Source organism: Schistocerca americana, chromosome 4 (genome assembly GCF_021461395.2).
Source record: "Schistocerca americana isolate TAMUIC-IGC-003095 chromosome 4, iqSchAmer2.1, whole genome shotgun sequence".
Taxonomy (NCBI): Eukaryota; Metazoa; Arthropoda; class Insecta; order Orthoptera; family Acrididae; genus Schistocerca; species Schistocerca americana.
The window spans coordinates 426,160,870-426,180,375 of NC_060122.1; the positions used below are offsets into that span (position 1 = coordinate 426,160,870).

General features: G+C 40.6%; 1 long non-coding RNA gene across 1 annotated transcript in view; it reads left to right on the plus strand.

Moving 5' to 3' along the window:
• The window catches only part of LOC124613978, a 110,683-nt gene extending 92,604 nt beyond the window's left edge, over positions 1 to 18,079 (plus strand). Inside the window, exons 2-3 of the long non-coding RNA XR_006979669.1 lie at positions 15,464 to 15,697; positions 17,387 to 18,079. This is a non-coding gene — a long non-coding RNA (uncharacterized LOC124613978). The remainder of the gene's footprint in view (positions 1 to 15,463; positions 15,698 to 17,386) is intronic.
• The last annotated feature ends 1,427 nt before the right edge of the window (positions 18,080 to 19,506 follow it).

Consider the following 19,506-nt stretch of genomic DNA (forward strand, 5'->3'; position numbering starts at 1 on the left):
TCCGGTGTCTCAGAGATAACTTTGCAGCCATTCTCCTGGAATGATAACACAGTAATCTGTGTCCCTTTCCTTTACAGTTGTTCGACATAACTCTTCCCACATGGGCCCAGAAATAAAATTATGTAGCACACAAGTAGAAATTTTCTCCACAGTTTCATCAGATAGCTCCTTTTCTCAAGGAGAATTCTGAATGTATTGCTTAGTATTCCAAAAGCGTTTTCGCAAATTCTTCTTGCCCTGCTCAAACAGTGATTAAATATTTTCGTTGCTGCATTAGATTTCCCTTATATGGCTTCATTATATGCTCTGCTAAGGGAAAAGCATCATCAGCTACAACTATAGAAGACACTGCAGTTTGAGCTCCTGATAATATCTCTGATGTAGGAATGTTCATTAAATTTTAAGCACCAGTAAGAATTTCGCAGGGCGGAATGTTCTGGAACATTCCTCCATCACTAATCTTCACATTATAACCTACATCCACACATGTAAATTTATACTGTACATCAACAAGTGCCAGTAACACAATGCTATTACCTCCTTTGTAACTGTGGTAGAATGATCCCTTACATCTTGGTGCTCATAATTCCGTATGCTTCCTGTCTAAAGCGCCAAGACAGTTTGGAAAATTCTACATATCTTGAAACTGTTTTGAGATATGTTACCATTCTTTTTCTGTTGATGGTATCTGAAAGACAATCTAATGTGAATATGTCAATGTGACATTCATAGAGGCGAACTGAAAAGTAAGTTTATCTTAAAGTCCAAAATCACTATGTATGAGATACATTTTACTCTAACTGAAAATGATGAATTATGAAGTGCACTGATTTTGTTTGAAACAGTTTTGGCCTATAAATTGTAAGGTTTAATTCTTAACACAAACTTTTACAATGTAGGGCTACATGTCGAATATAATTACCAAACTATAAAAATATGTGATAATGCCTGGACACAGCCATAGCTGAAGAGTGGATCAGAGATACATCCTTCCTTGAAAATATGTTTCGAAAATTGCTAAGAATGCCACTTTAAAGAATTTTTTGCTATTTCTAATGAATTTAGCAAAATACAGGAAATTCCTTGGCTTTGCCAATTAACAAAATGTAACAAATAAAACGCAACAAAAGATGTGGTGCACATGGGGCTCCAAGCTATTGCAGCCCATTCTCCCTTCCCTGGCTGCATTTCATTCACTGTGCTCCTCCCTCTCTATTCCTTCCCCAGTGCCCCCTGCTTCCCTTCTCTTGGTCTTCTGATTTATATCGACCTGACTATTCACCCAGTTCTCTGCCTGCAGATTTGTTCCTCCTGGCTGTTATCGTTCATCTACACGTCTACATCTACATGGATAGTCTGCAAATCACATTAAGTGCCTGGCAGAGGGTTCTCCTGTTTGGTGTTTTGCTCTCCATTTGGGGTTTGACCCCCACTTCTCAATTTTCTGCTTTTAGTGTGAGCCATCTGTGGAAGAACTCCCTCCATAGCGTTTACAGCCTGGATTCCTCTTCCCCTTTCCTTCCGCTCTTCCTTCCCTACTGTAGCCCCCCTCCACCCTGCTAGGTTACCAGCATGTGTAACCAGTCCGTGTGGTGGGGTTGTTAAGTACGCATCTGGCTGAGCCCCTTGACAACACAAGGATCACACTGTGATACCTCAGCTGTTCCTTCCCCATGTATGCCAATGAGTGGTAGCTTGTCTTTCTGTAGCATCAGAACTCTTAGCAACAACCACTGTGCCAGACAGCCATTGCTGTGGCTCATTGGGTCCCAAGCAGAGAACTCTTGATCGGAGTGGATGGTATCAGGTCGGATGCTTGGCACATAAAGCGTATCAAGATGCAAAAATCTGACTCTTCTCAAAAGGCTGTCTCTCTAAGTGGTAAATGTTCATTGAATGCAGCTCCGTATAACCTTGCAGCCTTTCCTTCTCTGGCTACCCCTTGGGAAGAGGGTCAGGCTCGCCATCTTGGAATGAAATACTTTCCCCGCTACCTGGTCTGTACTAGGACGGTCAGGAACGCATTCACTTCCACAAAGCCGTTGTTTTTTGTCGAGAACATAGAGGATAGGTTTGGCCAAGTGGAGTCTCTCATTTAGATGCGACCGAGCTCCCTATTGGTCTTCTTCTGGCACCCAATCTGCAGCTGTTTGTGCTTGTGATCGTCTTGGCGACGTTCTGGTGTCTACTACCCCTCACTCGTCACCGACTATGGTCTAGCGAGTGATTATTCATTGGACCTCATCCTACAAACTGATGAGGAACTCTGGAGCGATGTGGCGTCTTCCCACTGTGCAGAGGACCCCCTTCATCATGAGACACCCACTCGTGGGCAGCCCTGTGTTCCGCCACCTGTGTGTGTGTAAAGTGCAATGCGCGCCACACTCCATGCTCGCCAGATAACCCAGCTCACAGGAGATAAAAGAAGATCAAAGAGCAGAAGTCCCTGGACCACTTATGCTGAGGCCCACTAAAAACGATGGACTCCATGTGATGTCACTTTCTTCGAATTTTGCCTCTGTTACATACTTTCCCCCTCCTCACTATCCTTTTCCCTTCCTCACTCTTCCTTACCCCAGCCCCATCCCTGTCTTTCCTCCTCCTCCCCTGCAATTCCCACGCCTTTCCCCTCTGGGTACTGCTATCCCTCCCCAGTCGAGAAGTGCCCCTTCTTCGGCACCCACTGGTGATGGAGCTCCCAAGTCCCCCTGAACCCCTTCCCACTAGTGTCTCTCAGGCTGTAAACCTGCTATCACAACTCGGCCATGACACATATCGTCTGTGCTCCCAAAGGATGCTCCCTCTGTTTTGGTCCCAATCTTGGAAAGCCTACTCTCCCTCTGTGTCCTGCCCTTCTCATCCTCTGAAAGAGGAGAAGAAGAAGAAACGTGAGTCCCAGGACAAGGCCCCCCACCCTGACATCCCCTGGAGGTGCCATATCATACCTTGCAACCTGAGTCTGACTTCTTATTTATGGATGTCACCTTGTTCTTGTCTGTGATGTCCACTGACCCAGTGATGTGAACTCTTCTTGGTTTCTTTATGTCTAATCCGGACTCTCGCAACACACTAATCCAGTGGAATTGCAGCTGATATTATCATCACCTACTGGAAATAAAACACGTTGTTTCCTTATTCTACATTCTGTCTCGCTCTTCAAGTAACGTACTTCTGCGATGACCACTCTCCAACGTTTAATGGTTATTAGACGTTCTGTCGGAAGTGTGCCGGCTCCAGGATAGCATCTGGAGGGTCTGCACTTTGGTTCGCACTGATGTCATTAGTGACTGGCTCCCCCTATGTACCAGCCTGGAAGCTATAGTAGTTGAGTGATAACGATCCCAGCAATCATCGTTTGCAATTTCTACCTCCTTCCAGGTAGGCCACTTCATGTTGAACCGTCCACCTTAATACAGCAACTCCCACCCCTCCTTGGGGATTTCAATGCACACCACTTCCTGTGGGGTAGTGCCACTTCGACAGACAGGAGTCTTCTAATTGACCAACTCATTACAGACTTTAACTCCTCAATGACAGCTCTTCTGTTCACTTTACTGCTATCAGTCTCACGATCTCCTCCCCTGCTCTGCCACTATTCTCCGTGCTGCTGGCACTATTATCCCCCCATCCACCGGTCTCCATCATCTTCGACTGGTACAATACTGGACCAAGCACGTAGCAGTCGCTAATCAGGACCATCGATGGACACTGCAGCGATTTAAACGCCACCCTTCACAGACCAACCTTATCGCTTTTAAGCGTATCAGTGCTTCGGCTCGCTATCTGATTAAGCAGAGTAATTAGGAACATTCGGAGTGCCATGTTTATTTCCTGGGAACATCGGCTTCTTCATCTGCGGTTTCATCCAAGCTCCTTCTGGGCTGCCGACAATAATCAGCTTATCCTCCAGGGTGCCCTGTGTACCGATCCATCGGTCCTTGCAGAACACCTCGTGACACACTTTGCGACAGCATCGACATCCTCTTCCTTTCCAGCTACCTTTATCCAGCAGAAACGCTGACTTGAACAGTCCCTCCCCCCCCCCCCCTTTTTTTTCAACCTCCACCAAGTTGAACCGTGAATGGGAACTCTTGGGATCTTACCTTTTCACAAGATATGGCCCCAGGTCCAGATTCCATCCACAACTAGATGATCCAACAACTGGAAGTTACCCAGAGGCAACATCTCCTCAGCTCATGGGTGCCTTTCCTCGCAATGGCGAGACAGCTTAGCTATCTCTGTCCTTAAGTCCAGCAAGAACCCAATATCTCTCGACATCTACTGCCAGATTAGCCTGACCGACGTACTTGTAAGCTGCTCTAAAGGAAGGTTAGCTTTCTATTGTTCTGAGTACTCGAATCTCGGGGTCTTTAGTCCCCATATCAGCGTGGCTTCTAAGAAGAACGATTTTCAACGATCATTTACTCAGATTGGAATCCGACAGGCTTTTACTAACCGCTGGCATCTTGTTGCTGCCTTCTTTGTCGTGCATAAGGCATATGACGTGGCTTGGAGCCACCACATTTTACTTACCCTCCATGACTGGGGCTTTCGTGGCCCCCTTCAGATTTTTATTCACGAGTTTTTATTCCATTGGCTCATTCAGGTTCCAGATGACACTTCACTCAGCACCCCTCGGACTCAGAACAGTGTCGACAGGGTTCTGTGTTGAGTGTCAAACTCTTCCTCATAACCATCAAGTCTTGTAACCTCTGCTGGGCCTCTTGCTACCCAATCATTGTATGTCGACGATCTTTGCATTTGGTGTAGGTCCCACCCAGCAGCATTTGCTGAATGCCAGCTCCAAGGCACCATCGGGTGGGCCTCTGTGAGGGTCCTCTCCTGTGGTTTCCAATTTTCTCCCTCCACAACGCCGGTTGTGCATTTTTGCCATCGACCCACAGTACACACCGATCCACAGCTTTAGACGACCAGCGCCTAGATAATGTAGCAGTCCCGTTTATTGGGCGTTTTGATAAAAAGCTGACGTGGCTACTGCTTATACACCACCTTGAGACCCCATGCATGCCAAAGCTTAATGCTCTCTGCCTCCTGGCCCGCACATATTGGGGTGCAGACCATGCTACCCTTCTCCATCTGTATGTGCTCTTGTTTTGTCCAGACTAGATTATGGTAGTCAGGTTTATGGCTCAGCAGCTCCTTCTACTCTGAAATTACTCAGCGCTGTTCATCATTGTGGCGTGCATCTAGCTATTGGTGCTCGTTGACAGTCTCCTCGCAGGCGTGGGGATTTCCCCCTCTACAAATCCGATGGGGCCGACTCTTGGTTCTTACGCAATCGCCATTCGCTGATTCTCTGACCATCCCATGTACCCTATCTTCTTTGCAAATGAGGAATGTCTCCTTCCTGATACACACCCCTGGGTGGAATTGCCAGTTGGAACACGCCTCACTTGCCTCTGTCGGGATATCCACCTCCACTCACTGGAATGTATCCCGTGTAATTCCTCCCGCATTTCCCTGTTCCATTGGATGGTGCCTAGACAGCAGATTAGTACCAACCTATTCAGGATTCTAAGGTCTCTGTCGCCACTTTGGACTCCAGCACCTTGTATGTTCCATCCTTGCAGAGTTCCGATATAAGAGACAGGATACGCTTTCACATCTCCTACTGGCATGGAATACCATTTACTATGGGGTTCATGTAGTGCATTCACAGAAGAGCTCCTAGCCATTAACAGGGCCCTTCATTGTTTACTCCTCCCTCTACAGTGTTTTAATATGTACCGACTCAATAAGCAGCCTGCAGGCTATACGGGGTGTTTTTTCCGTCATGAACAAACTCTAGGGATTGATTGACGAAAGGATACGAAACAAAAAAGGTCTATTGACCTTATGTCCGGAAATGCATGATTTCCATGCTAAAGACCATTTATTCAATCACACTTTGTTACAGAGACTGCAGTCTAATATGCACTGTACTATGCAGCCATAGCTGCAGTATGCATGGTTTCCTCTTAGAGGGTGGTACTGTTCCTCAAGAGCCCTCTCTTGCAATAGTAATTGACTATGTTGTGCCCAATTCACTGCTCTTGCTGACTCATCTTTTAGTGATTGTGATGCAGCGTTGTAAACAAAGGTTCTATATTCGAATCGAGAGCTTACAGACACCGTGTTTTCTTACAGAAAGGCTAATGACAATGGGCAGTGGGCAGCAAGGTTGTATCAAGAAACCTATCCCCGATGACAACAAGCACAGCATTCAAGGTTTGCAACACTGCCTCACCCTTTTTCTTAGACATGGTCGTTTGAGCAAGCAGGAAGTCTTGAAGGACGTACCAGAAATGTTCGCACACCAGACTTGGCGGAAATGTGATAAACACTGTGGAAGGCGACCGCCGTGTCAGCACCAGGCAGTTGTCCCGCCAGTATAGAGTAAGCCAGACGACCGTGTGCAACATTGTCCGTGACAATTGTTACTTCCGTTATCACTTAAAGCGTGTGCAGGGCTTACTAGCGACGGATTTCCACATTGGGAGCAATTTTGCCACTGGTTTCTTCACTAGGCAACCCCGATTTGGGGATTTGTTCATCCATCCTACACACAGATGAGGCCACCTTTATGCGGAATGTATCTTTAATTTTCATAACAACCATCTGTGGGACAGTATGCAGAAAGCCTATGAAATAGTGACAGCGAATCATCAGCATCGGAGCAGCTGGAATGCGTGGGCCAGGATAATTGACTAATATATTTTGGGACCAGTCTTCTTTCCACCCCGCCTAACAGGCTGGAACTATCGGCGTTCCTTGTGGGTGACTTTGCCTTCCCTGCTGGAAGAAGGGTTATTGATGATTCGAGGGTTATGTGGCTGCTACATGATAGTGCTCCAGCCTACTTCGCCATTAACATTCGGATGATTCTGTCATGTCTTCCCTGGTCGATGGATCGGAAGAAGGGGTCCAACTGCATGGCCTGCTCTTCACTGGATCTAAACCGGTGCAATTTTTGGTTGTGGGGCCATCTCAAAAGTATCGTGCATGTAGAGTCCACTCCAGATGTGGAGACACTGGAGCAGCGTATTCATACTGCCTTTGACTCTGTTTGCATGCACACTGGTCGATGTGAACGTGAGAGACAGAACATGATACGGCGCGTACACGCAAGCGTTGAGGCACATGGAAACCGTTTACAACACACCCTGAACTGTGGCTGCATGATACAGCGTATATTAGACCGCAGTCTCTGTAACAATGTATGATTGAATAAATAGTCTCTAGCACTGAAACCATGTATTTCCGGACATAAGTTCATTAGACCTTTCTTGTTCCGTATCCTCACCGATAAATCCCTAGTGTTTGCACACAGGGAAAAACATCACCCTGTAGACCGATGCTACTGTAGTCACCCTTTGGTATCGGCTATCCATGACCTTCTTTCTGCCCTTGGCCGTGTCGCCTTCTCAGTTGTCTTTCTGTTGATCCCATGTCATGTGGGCATCCTAGGGAATGAACTAGCTGACCGTTTTTCTAGCGACGCCAATTCTTATCCGCCTTTCCCTTTCATGATTCCAGGTGCAGATATGTGGAATTACATCAATTCTCCCTTTGCTCAAAAGTGGAATGACATCTGTTTCTCTATTACTCTCAGTAATAAACTCTGTACAATCAAAGACACTATTGCAGTTTGACACTCTTCCTTCTGCTCCTATCGAAATGAGTCCACGCATTGGTCATACCAAGCCCAACCATTCTTTTCTGTGACGTAACGATCCACCCCCACAATGTGGCTTTGAAGCCAGACTGACAGGATCTCATGTATTGGTGGAATGTCCCCTTCTTTTGGGCGTTCGCATTAAGTACTGCCTTACAGATTCTTTGTCTTTAATATTAGCAGACGACTCCTACGTAACAGTGGTTTTTATATTCAGCTATAAAGTTTTGCTGTACTCCTGGAGCAGGGGTAGAGCGATTGTGTTTGTGGCCTCTCTTCATGTTTTTCGGTCTGTGAGCCATTGACTACTCCCCCGCACAAACACCACTCTTTTATCGTTCTGTTTTCCCAGTTTCTACATTTGATGTACCCTTTTATACCTTCTACTATTTGTGTTAATTTTCTCGTTTCATGGATTGACCCCTCTGAATCGATCCTCCAATTCTACGAAATCACCTCTCTTCCACAAGTAACTTTGGAAACGCGGGACTGTTAACCTCACTATTTAGTCCCATAAAATCCCCTCAGTCAATCAGTCAACCAAAAAGTTGTGGCAGAGGCACTAGAATACACCCCCACCCCGAAATATGTTTCTTGCTGAGATGAACACATCCGAACAAAAATGGTTCCCATACTGTACTTTTTAGTTTATTTGAATGTGTTATTACATTAACTTATTTTACTCGTGTTCTCGTGAAATTTAACAAAATCAACCTGCCTTCATATATGAATCTTTCAAGCACTGGTAAACGCGTGTAAGAAATAACTGAGGATATCGTGCCTCCAGGTATTCTGAATGAAAACATTGGGCTTCTGTAGCTTTCTCCAGTAGCTAGAAACTTCAGTGTTAGAACTAACATTAAGAAAATTATATAATTAGTTACAGCTTACAAGCATGCACTGTATGTGCAGCAGTCTAAGAATACTGGTCTTATATCATGGTACTTACTCACCTATTTGAAGCTGAAATACATTCTCACATAACTGTGTCTTGCTTCGTTATTATTGGATCTACTAAACGAAGCAATGTCAGGAATTCCATCCCTCCCATTCTCAGAAAATTGCTGTACGATTCCCTGTCCTCCATCCTCAGTTCATCGCGTAATAGACTGTGCAATTCCCGACCGCCGTCGTCACGTCTTAAAATCCAAGGTCTACTCCACCATCTTCTATTATGCCAACGTAAATTTCTTCGTCGCCGAGATATTATTGAAATAAATACTGTACAAGCAGCAGCTGCCACTCACAGTTCATTAGCTGTTCTCTAAAATACTGCTGCGCCAGCTCCAGCCATTGTGAGTATAAACGCAGCTACTAGATAGCTTGGAACACCAAGTTGTACTATCTTATTGCACCTTTAGTGGCGCAGGATGTGTCCTCGTCTCTACAGGCTTAAGCGTGGAGTTGTTTGGTGCTGCAGGTTTGTGAAGTGTCATGCGAACCAAAGCCAAATTAGGCCTATCTCCGAAAATGCCACAAGAGTGTTCATTCCATCGCTATATTATTCAAAGTTGGAAGAAAACCAGTGTGTAACTAACCCAAATAGAGGATGTGAACGGAGCTCCTCTGACATTTGACGTTCCGAGTAACAGAACTGTTACTATGAAAGGCGCTAAAACTGTAACCTTAAAAACAAGTGGACATGAAAAAATGCACTACACTGTTGTGCTTTTGTTTTGTGCTCACGCTTCTTAACTTAATCCAACGATCATTTTCAATCGAAAAACAATGCCAAAACCTTCTGAAATACCGCCAGGTGTTATTCACGGACATTACAAGGGTTGAATGGACGAGCCCGTTATGAAATTATGGATTAACAGACAGTGCGAGAAAAGGAAAGGTGCTCTGCTAAAGAAGAGTTCTCTTCTTGTGCTAGATCAGTTTAGCAGGCATTCCAAAAATTCTGTAAAAAAGAAACTGAGACATGGAAATTCACAGCTTTCTATTATTCCGGCAGGACTTACTTCAAAATTTCTACCTCTTGATGTCTAGATAGATAAACCATTTAAAGTATGTAAGAGAGGGGAATAGAACAAATGTATAATGGATGAAACCCAACATGAATGAACGCCGAAGGGAGTTTTAAAGCGACAAGTGTGTCTGTGGATAAAACAATCATGGACTAGAATGAGAGAAGCATTACCGCTAAATCTTTCAAGAAGTGCCGTATAAGTTACTCTCTCGATGGTAGTGAAGACCAACTTATATAAAAAGAGAGCAACGATGACGACGAAGGGGAAGAAGAAGAAGAAGAAAGCTCAGATGTCGATTTTCAGGGATTTAGAAGGTAAGTTCGATTTTATAAACTAAGAATTTTTTTTAGTCTGTCTTGGCAACCTTAAAAATTAAGGTGCGTCTTAAAGTCCGTAGCGTCTTATATTCCGTAAAGTACGGTATATGCTACTGCGACTTCCATCAACTTATTTTTTTATTGTGTGATGAGCGAAGTTTCTCGTATTGTTGTACACTTTGTGGCAGCATTTGACAACTTCTTCACCACTGTGAATCTAATGCAAATACTGTTAAACAGCGATGTATCTATTCTATAAGCACTACGAGACAAACTGGAGAAACTGCCATCAGTGATGAAGTAGATATATGCGCTGAAAGGAGGGGAATTTCAGTTCCAGTGCAAAATTGGAGCTCTTATAGAATAAATGGACAACAAATCTGTCACTCTTTTGACAACTTCAGACATCTCTAGAGACACTAAACTTCGTCGAGGAAGAGCAGGGACGTTACTACTACCAATATTAGTTCTCCAATAGTAATCCAATGGAGCCTCTGGATGATTCGACCAACTAAGAAAACGTTATGCCATAGGACGACGTTCTCATGGTGATAGCAGCGGATTCACTACTTCCTACTGGCCATGGTAATTGCTAAAAGCCTCTGTACTGTAATGTCAGTATTGATGGAGATGTAGATGTTCACTCGAAGTTACGACAATCATAGGCGTCCGCCGAGTGGAGGGTGAGTGGGTGTGCAAAAGGGTCTCTGACCCCCTCCACCTGCCCCCCCCCCCCGCCCCCCCCCCCCCAGAATCTAGAGTACAAAGTTTTTATTCATCACAGAATTTTCAAACAAGTCTATAACAGCACGAATGATCACAGCTGTTCCACGGATCGAAAGAAGTCGCTAAAAGCAGCCTTTCTTTGCCGTGCCGACTCTCTTTATCTTCGAAGTATTGTTGTCTAGTTAGTTACGAGGCGCTTCCTAACTATTGTCGAATCAGATGCCCTGTCACTGTCTCCTTAACGTAATTAACAATAGTTAAACGCAGCGCCTCCTGGAGCATTGTTTGGTTTCACAGAATGCCACGTGCGGTGCCGTTACACTACGCTATTGATTAAAATTTATTTTTGTATTTTCACTTCCGAGAAAGAGTTGTCAAAAGCTCTTTACGACTGGTAATTTTTGTTTATAACCAACAGTATTCCCACTTCTGATTATACCCTACTTTTGCATTCAGTACCAATAGATCGTCAACTTCAAAAATGAGTCTCATCCATAATTAATTTAATAACATAGAAAGGTCTGCTTTCAAGGTAGCGCTTACCTTTTAATAATCGAGTTATAACAAATATACATATCGTGTGGATAACCACCAATTCTCTGGAATGTAATAAATTTTTTGTGTCACCTGTCAACTGATCAAGTAATTTATATCTAAAATGGGAGTTTTAAGGTCTCGGCCTCTCCCCCCCTGGAAAAATTTTAGTGGACGCCAATAGTCCAATATTAATTAACAAAGCATTTAGCAATGAATGACGATGAAGATATTCGTAGCACATCGGACTCAGGTACAATTCCGACTTCCGGAAAAGTTAGGAAAAAAGAAACTAGGTGTGACATGGGACACAGAGCTAGACAGGTAGCAAATGCTTTAAATGTCAAATGCCTTCTACTCGTTGAGTTGTATAGTTAGTTAGTTGGTTGGTTGCGTGTTCCACTGATAAATAGCACGGAACGGAAGCCGTTATGATGAGGAACGTCTCAAGTGCACAAGAAGTGCACATATGAAACAAATTTTTTAATATATATATATATATATATATATATATATATATATATATATATTACAATACAGAGTTAAAGATTAATATTTATATTATTTACTCCATTCCCTCAAATGACATAAAATGCATCTACTATATTTATAGATTTATTTATTCCTATTCAAGAATTCATCTATGGAATAGAAGGAGTTGTGAAGGAGATATGATTTCAATTTATTTTTGAAGCTATTACTGCTGTCTGTCAGACACGTTATTTCATCTGGTATTTTGTCGAAAATTTTTATAGCAGCATATTTTGCCCCTTTCTGTGCCAAAGATAGGTTGAGCAAAGGATAGTGTAAGTCTTTCTTTTTCTGGTATTGTAATCATAAATGTCACTGTTGTTTTTAAACTGGTCCATGTTGTTGAGAACCAATTTCATTAGCGAGTAGATGTAGCGTGAGGTTGTTGTAAGAATTCCCAATCTTTTAAAAAGATGCCTACAAGATGTGCGACTATGAACCCCACACATTATTCTAGCCACTTTCTTTTGAGCAGTGAATACATTTTGTCTAAATGTTGAGTTACCCCAAAATATTATTCCGTATGACATCAGAGAGTGAAAGTATGCAAAGTATGTTAGCTTCCTAATTTCTATATCCTCAAAACTGGCAATTATTCTGATTGCAAAAGTTGCTGAACCTAGTCGCATTAGGAGATCCAAAATATGAATTTTCCAATTAAGATTCTCATCTATATGTACACCCAAAAACTTAGTATGCTCTACCCTGTCTACTGACTTCTGTTGATGTGTTATATTTATTGAAGGAACTGCACTTCTTGCAGTAGAAAATTGGATGTACTGTGTTTTTTCAAAGTTTAGAGCAAGCCCATTTGCAGAAAACCAATTAATGACTTTTCCAAATATCTTATTTGTATCATTTTCAATTTGACTTTCTTTTACTGGATTAATAATGATGCTTGTGTCATCAGCAAACAATGTCAGTTCAGCTTCCTGTTTCAGATAGGAAGGGAGGTCATTCACATCATCAAGAACAGAAGGGGGCCCATGATTGAACCATGTGGAACAGCTGATGTAATTTCACCCCGGTTAGATGAAGTGGCAAACTTATTTAAATCACTTGACCTATATAAGGAATTGTTTTGCTTCCTGTTCTGTAGGTATTACTTAAACCACTCATAAGCTATACCATTTATACCATAGAATTGTAATTTCTGTAACATAATGTCGTGGTTCACACAATCAAATGCTTTGGAGAAGTCACAGAAAATTCCTATTGGTGACATCTTACTATTTAAAGACTCTATTATGTGGACAGTGAAACTGTATCAGTGGAACAGCATTTTTGAAATCCGAACTGTGATTTACTAAGTATCCCATTACTGTTGAGATGGCTAACCACTCTTGAGTACATTACTTTCTCAAAGATTTTTGAGAATGCTGTAATCAAGGATACTGACCGATAATTATTGACATCTGTGGTGTCCCCCTTTTTGTAGGGAGGCCTGACAATGGCATATTTTAACCTGTCTGGGAAAATACCTTGAGTTAGTGATGCATTACATATGTGACTCAGAACATTAGCTGTAATTTCTCCACATTGTTTTAATATGTTATTAGAGATGTCATCTACTCCAACAGAACATTTACTTTTCAGAGACTTAATAATTTTACTTATTTCACAAGAGGTTGTTAGGTGAAACTTAATCTGACTAATTTTTTTCAAAATAGGCTCTTCCATGTACTGCCTAGCTTTTTCTTTTGAACTGTTCTCACAAATTTTTTTCTCCTACACTTACGAAATGGTTGTTAAATACATTAGCTACTTGTGTACTGTTGGTTAGGATGGTCTCGTTCTCATTAACAGTAATACTACCTACCCCAGTGGTTACTTTTCCTGTCTTCCTTCTAATAACATTCCATACTGATTTTGTTTTATGGCCAGAGTTGTTAATTTCTTCTCTAACATACATATTTCTTGATTTCCTCACAACTTTTCTCAGTATGTTACAATAACTTTTATAGTATAAAACTAGTTCTGGATCTTTACTAGTTCTTGCTGTCTCATACAGTCTTACAACTGAATTCATCTGAGGTCATATTTATTACTGCAAATAGGCAACACAATTGAACGCGAACGTCGCAATGTGTCAAACATCGTCGCTTTTACTGGTGCTGGAGCAGTGGCAAATTATAGTTACTTTGTGATTTAACAAATGTGTACTTTTTAAATTTCCGCTGGCGACTTGTGGCAGTGGGTTCAAGAAAATTTCCCTAGGAGATGCCGGAACGTGTTACGGCGCCTTCCTGCCGAAATGAATCCACGCCAGCGCGCAGTGATGTACTTACCTGGAAGCAGATGTAGAATGACCCATGACGATCTTTCGTGGTCCGCGAGAATAATTTCTTGCGATGTTCATCGATCTGTTCATTCCTACAGAGCACACTGCGTTGTTACGATGTGAGAACATTAGACAGAAAATATACCCAAAGTTCAAATCTGAAGCAATTGTTGTTGTGATCGTAACTATCGCATTCTACAAGTATTTGATCCTGGCTTTAGTATTTAACGCTTGGTCTCCCTCTGAAAATTAGAACTACACATATTACAATTGCTTAACGAATTAACGATTTCTTGATGCTTCAAGACGTGTCCTGTCAACCTACTGATTGTTTTAGGGAAGTACTACTGTAATTCTCTGTTCGCCCAACACGATTCAGTACCTCTCCATTAGTTATACAACATAACAATTCAAACTTAAGTTCTTCTGTAGCACCACATTTCAAAAGCTCCTATTCTCGCCTTGTCGTCCATGCTTAATTTACATACCAGGCTGCATACCAAACAAATATTTTCAAAAAGGCTTTCAGCCAGTTAAATTTATATTATATGTTAAGCCGTTTCTTTTATTCAGGAATTTTTTTCTCGCTACAGTCTGTCTATGTTTTTCGAGTGTTTTACTTCTAACCAAAGCAAAGAGCATTCAGCGTCTCGTTTCATGATCTATTACACACTCAAACACACACACACACACACACACACACACACACACACACACACACACACACACATATATATATATATATATATATATATATATATATATATATATATATATATATACCTCCCTAGCCCTTCTTGACATAATTATGCACTTTCTTTTAAGCTTGTTCTATTTTCATTTACAAGACACTCTCCATCAGCGCCGTATTTGCAATCTACAGACAGCTGGGCTGAACCCGCGAAAATGTCGGGATAACTAAGCTGCGAATAAATCATTTTAGAGCAATTTTCGGATTAAGCCTCTAACAGCGTACTTAAGGTTTATTATTTAACTACATAAAATTTTACTATGTAATTTATGATTTAATGAATTAATGAGATAATAAATGAAAAGAATTGAAATAATAAATGTATTGAACATCATTCATCAAATCGTTATGCACAAGTATATTTTTATTAACAAAGAACAAAAAGTTGAGCTTCATATCTGTGCCAAAGTCTTATTTAGTTTGCAAAAATAACATACTGTAGGTATAAGATAACATGTTTGTTAGGCAGATAAAAGATAACAAAAGTACTGAACAAGCAAAGAAATTTTATTTACACCTCATTCTGAAAGAATCAGCGTTGACAATGAAATTACAAATAATCTTATTGGGTTTATTGGTTTGCGTCTACACTGAAAACTAACGAAGCTACTTACACCGTCTTCATAACTTAGTTACCTTAAAATAATCACTTCTGATACTTGAACATGTCTTTAGGATGGGTACTGGAATAACGACTAAAATGGTTTCTGAATCTAGAACAACTGAAAGAAAACAGAGAGTAAGATGGGTAGACAATGTGGAAGAAGATACAAAACCTCTTAGAGTCTAAGTGAAGCGGAAAATCGGTTCGCAGAGGCCAGAATGGAGGAAAATTGTTGAACAGGCTAAGATACACGCTGGGCTGTAATGCAACGAGAAGAAGACCTTTCTCCGCTGCTGTCTGTTATCGTAAGTGACAGGTATATTCTTAGAGCGTTCTCGATATGAGGAAAGGAAACTTATTTTAGAAGTTTTTACATCTACATCTTCTGACTAAGTACTATTTTTGAAACTCATGATAAAAATTCTTGGAGTGAATTGTAATATTTCCTGAATAACTATCAGAGTGATTGTTATGTGTGACAACTAAATTCTCAGTTGCAGCAACTATCTCTTTGTTGATAAGTATGCTAAACTTGTTAAGAAAACCAAAACTAGTTAAAACGTCTCTAACCTGTATTGCAACATTGATTTCAATTGATCTGTGACATGGAGGGATCTATTGCTTCTTAAACTTGTTGGTTTTGTATACAGTGATGTCCAGGAAATTTTGTCTACTTCAGACTCAATTGTGTGTTTTGGGTGAACTGTGTTTATATCTCCGTGTACTTGTTTTATCCAGTGCCGGTTTTGTTTACTAAACAAATAATATCGTTCACATTGCAGTACTTTGTACTGTATTGGATATATAATTCCACTGGATATGTTGTTTTAGATGTGTTTCAGAAATATTTTGGCGATACACTACTGATGGAAGGATCCATTGGCAGGTCATCTTTTTATAAACACAACTTGAAAATAAGCTGTCATATTGGCAACTTTCAGTATTTGATTTCGTATTTCCACTATTCAAAATAGTCATCTGGATGAAGTTCTGTTTCATTCATTTCATGTCAACAAATGAATTTTGATCTCACAGCTGGGTGTCCTTTAGTCTGCATGATCTGACTGTACGATGTGGATGATATGGTGCCTGTTCCATTAATTAATTGTGAACATGACTGTACATTTGAAAGGATTCTAATTAGAATTTATTTTAGAGAATATGAGAGACCACAACATATATGTAATATATTGGTGTACAAAGGTGCTGATGAAAACTGAAGGGTAGCAACCACAGGGATATTTATATGACAATTAACTGGGAGACAAATACTGACTGAAGAAATGGAACAGGGCAGATGTATATGAAGAAACTTCTCCTCCTGAATTATTGTGAAGTAACGCTAATTGTTTTGAAAATGAGATAGGAACTGGTAAAAGTGTAAAATAAAAGGTGAAACACTTCAAATCACATTTTCGACATTGAGAATCTTTGGTAATCTTCAGTGTTGAAAGTAACATGTGTAGTGAAGTGACTGATCAGAAAGATTTAGTGTATTTTGAGTAATTTTCTTTTCCTTGCAATAGTGTGTGATTTGATATAAGTATTATGTGTTGAAACAACATCAGTGTTTTTGTATGGATGTTTTGTTTCACAGTGATAGAATGAATGTCTCCATATATTATGATAACTATATCTACTGAGGCAATGCGTATGGACACTTTATGATTGTGTTATTTTAGTCACGGATTCTGAGATATACTAGTACAATTTATTACTATATTAGATTATGCAGATAGCACATTTTGTCTGGTATTATGTTGTATTAAGTTAAGCTGATTATAGATAATGAGTCTGTGCACATGCCACTGGAATGACTAAGATGTGCCATTATATTCATGTATTTATGTAATCCTCTTGTTTCCTTGGTTTGAATTTGTATGAATTTAAATGTGTTTAAAAATGTGAAATGACCCTTTCTAATGTATAAGCAATGCAAAAGCAGTGATGGTTAGAGAAGTTGTACATGTAACGATGTTGTTCTCTTTTTTCAGATGAGGTGGAGGAATATTTGGCATGACAGATACTACGATGTTATTCAGTGTTCTATATTCACAAAATTTCACTTTCAGCAAAAACTGTTCCGATCCTGATGCGAGTGCAGTGGGATGTATATGTACACATGTAATCTGTTGTTGTTGCGAATCATTAACTGAAAATTTACATGATTTAACACACTGGAAGTAACATATGCAGAAAACTGATATCAGTTTGCAGAGTATGTAATATGCAGATTTTTGAAGTGCACTTCCTGCAGTGTTGCCTGTGATGTAGTCTGATGTTCTGGTATGTGATGTGCTGAATGACACCAATGCGAAGAGATCCAGTGATGAGGAGAGAAAACTATTTTCATAGAAGGCTTTTTAAGATGTATTTTGATTGTGTGCGGAAAGAGTCCATTTGCAATATGATATTTTTAATAATTTTCAGTGAGGTATGGATTACACATGGTAATTTTCTCAATCTACATAGCGAAATTACTGACACTTTCATGATGTGGATGCATGTTTCACATATGGAAATCCAGTCTTTGTATCTTCATGAGGAGAGTATGTTTTGGGGATTGGTAGAGAATCTGTTTGCTATTAATTCAGACAAACAGTAGAAATGTTAATTTCATCACTTTTCCTATCACTGATTCGTTATTTGTACTGATTTTGTTTTGTTTGACTTTCTGATGTTATGAAACTCTGTGTTATGTGTTTTCTGAGCATTATTAATACATGTGCTGTTGCAATTTAATTACCTTTTTGAAGTCGTTGTATGAATAAAATGATCAAGCGTTCTTCCAAATCAATTTCTCCTTGTCAACCAGTTTCCTGTCCAGATGAGTTTGTGCTATCTTGCAGTCAGCACGCGACCGCTACGGTCGCAGGTTCGAATCCTGCCTCGGGCATGGATGTGTGTGATGTCCTTAGGTTAGTTAGGTTTAAGTATTTCTAAGTTCTAGTGGACTGATGACCTCAGATGTTAAGTCCCATAGTGCTCAGAGCCATTTGAACCAACCATTTTGCAGTCAGCAGTCAGCATACGATCAATTGATGTGAAATGCAATACTTGCCTTAAGGGATTTTTTTATTATGATTTACATCAAAACTACCAGTAATTACTGTGGATTTATTCTTCACATTCCGTGCATGATTTTTCAGCATGAAAGGTAAGTGTCAATGTTTATGCAGCAGGCCATACGTATTTATTCTACAGACAATGTGTTTATTCAGTGTCTTATATTCGTATTCTATCATAATAGGATGGATCCACATGCACACAACACTGAACAGGTCTATAAGCCATGCTGCATTACACATTTTCGTGCTTAGTGAAGTGTTGATTGTGATTACATTAACATAAATTCAATCTGTTTAGCTATGACCATTACAAAATTGTTGGGCAAAGTAAGTATTCTCTACCTAGGTAAGATTCTGTAACATTTTTGCATTCATATTGCTTTATCAGTTTCTTTTATCGGGTCCAAACAGTGTATGTGAGAGGGTATTTTTTACTTAATTCAGGGCATTTTCGGACTCACTTCCATAGGTAACCCATGTTTCAAGCCTAGCAGGGACCTTGAGAACTCACAGCTGACAGTGAACCAGTTCTGATCTGTTACAAGTTTGAGAATGGCTTCAGTTCCTTCTATATGCACGTCTGTTGGGTTTCCTTGTTTCTGTAGTTGTTTCTGAAAACACAAAAACCTTTCTTCTATTGGCACATTTGTGTACATAGATGTGATGTCAAAGAACATGAGGTTTGCCGCTGGTGGTATATTTATGTCTTACCTTTTCTGTATGTTCCTTGGTATGTTATGGTTCTTAAGTTTTATGAATTTTATTTTTATTTTATTTATACGTCAAGTTCCGTAGGGCGTCATTAAGGAGCAAATCTCTAAGGTCATGGAACGCGTTAGTGCATCAAATTACAACATAACAGTAATAACACATAAAAATAAAATGTTTATGGACCTGAAAAAAGTCAAGCCGTAAGTTTAAGTAAACGCAATCAACTACACAACAAGAAGTCTCTGCAGCACGTAATCAGGCCGGGACAGCTGGCGGCGTGCATGCACGGCCGGAGTTGTATGGCAATAGCTGCAAGAACTGCTAAGTTCTTCGCC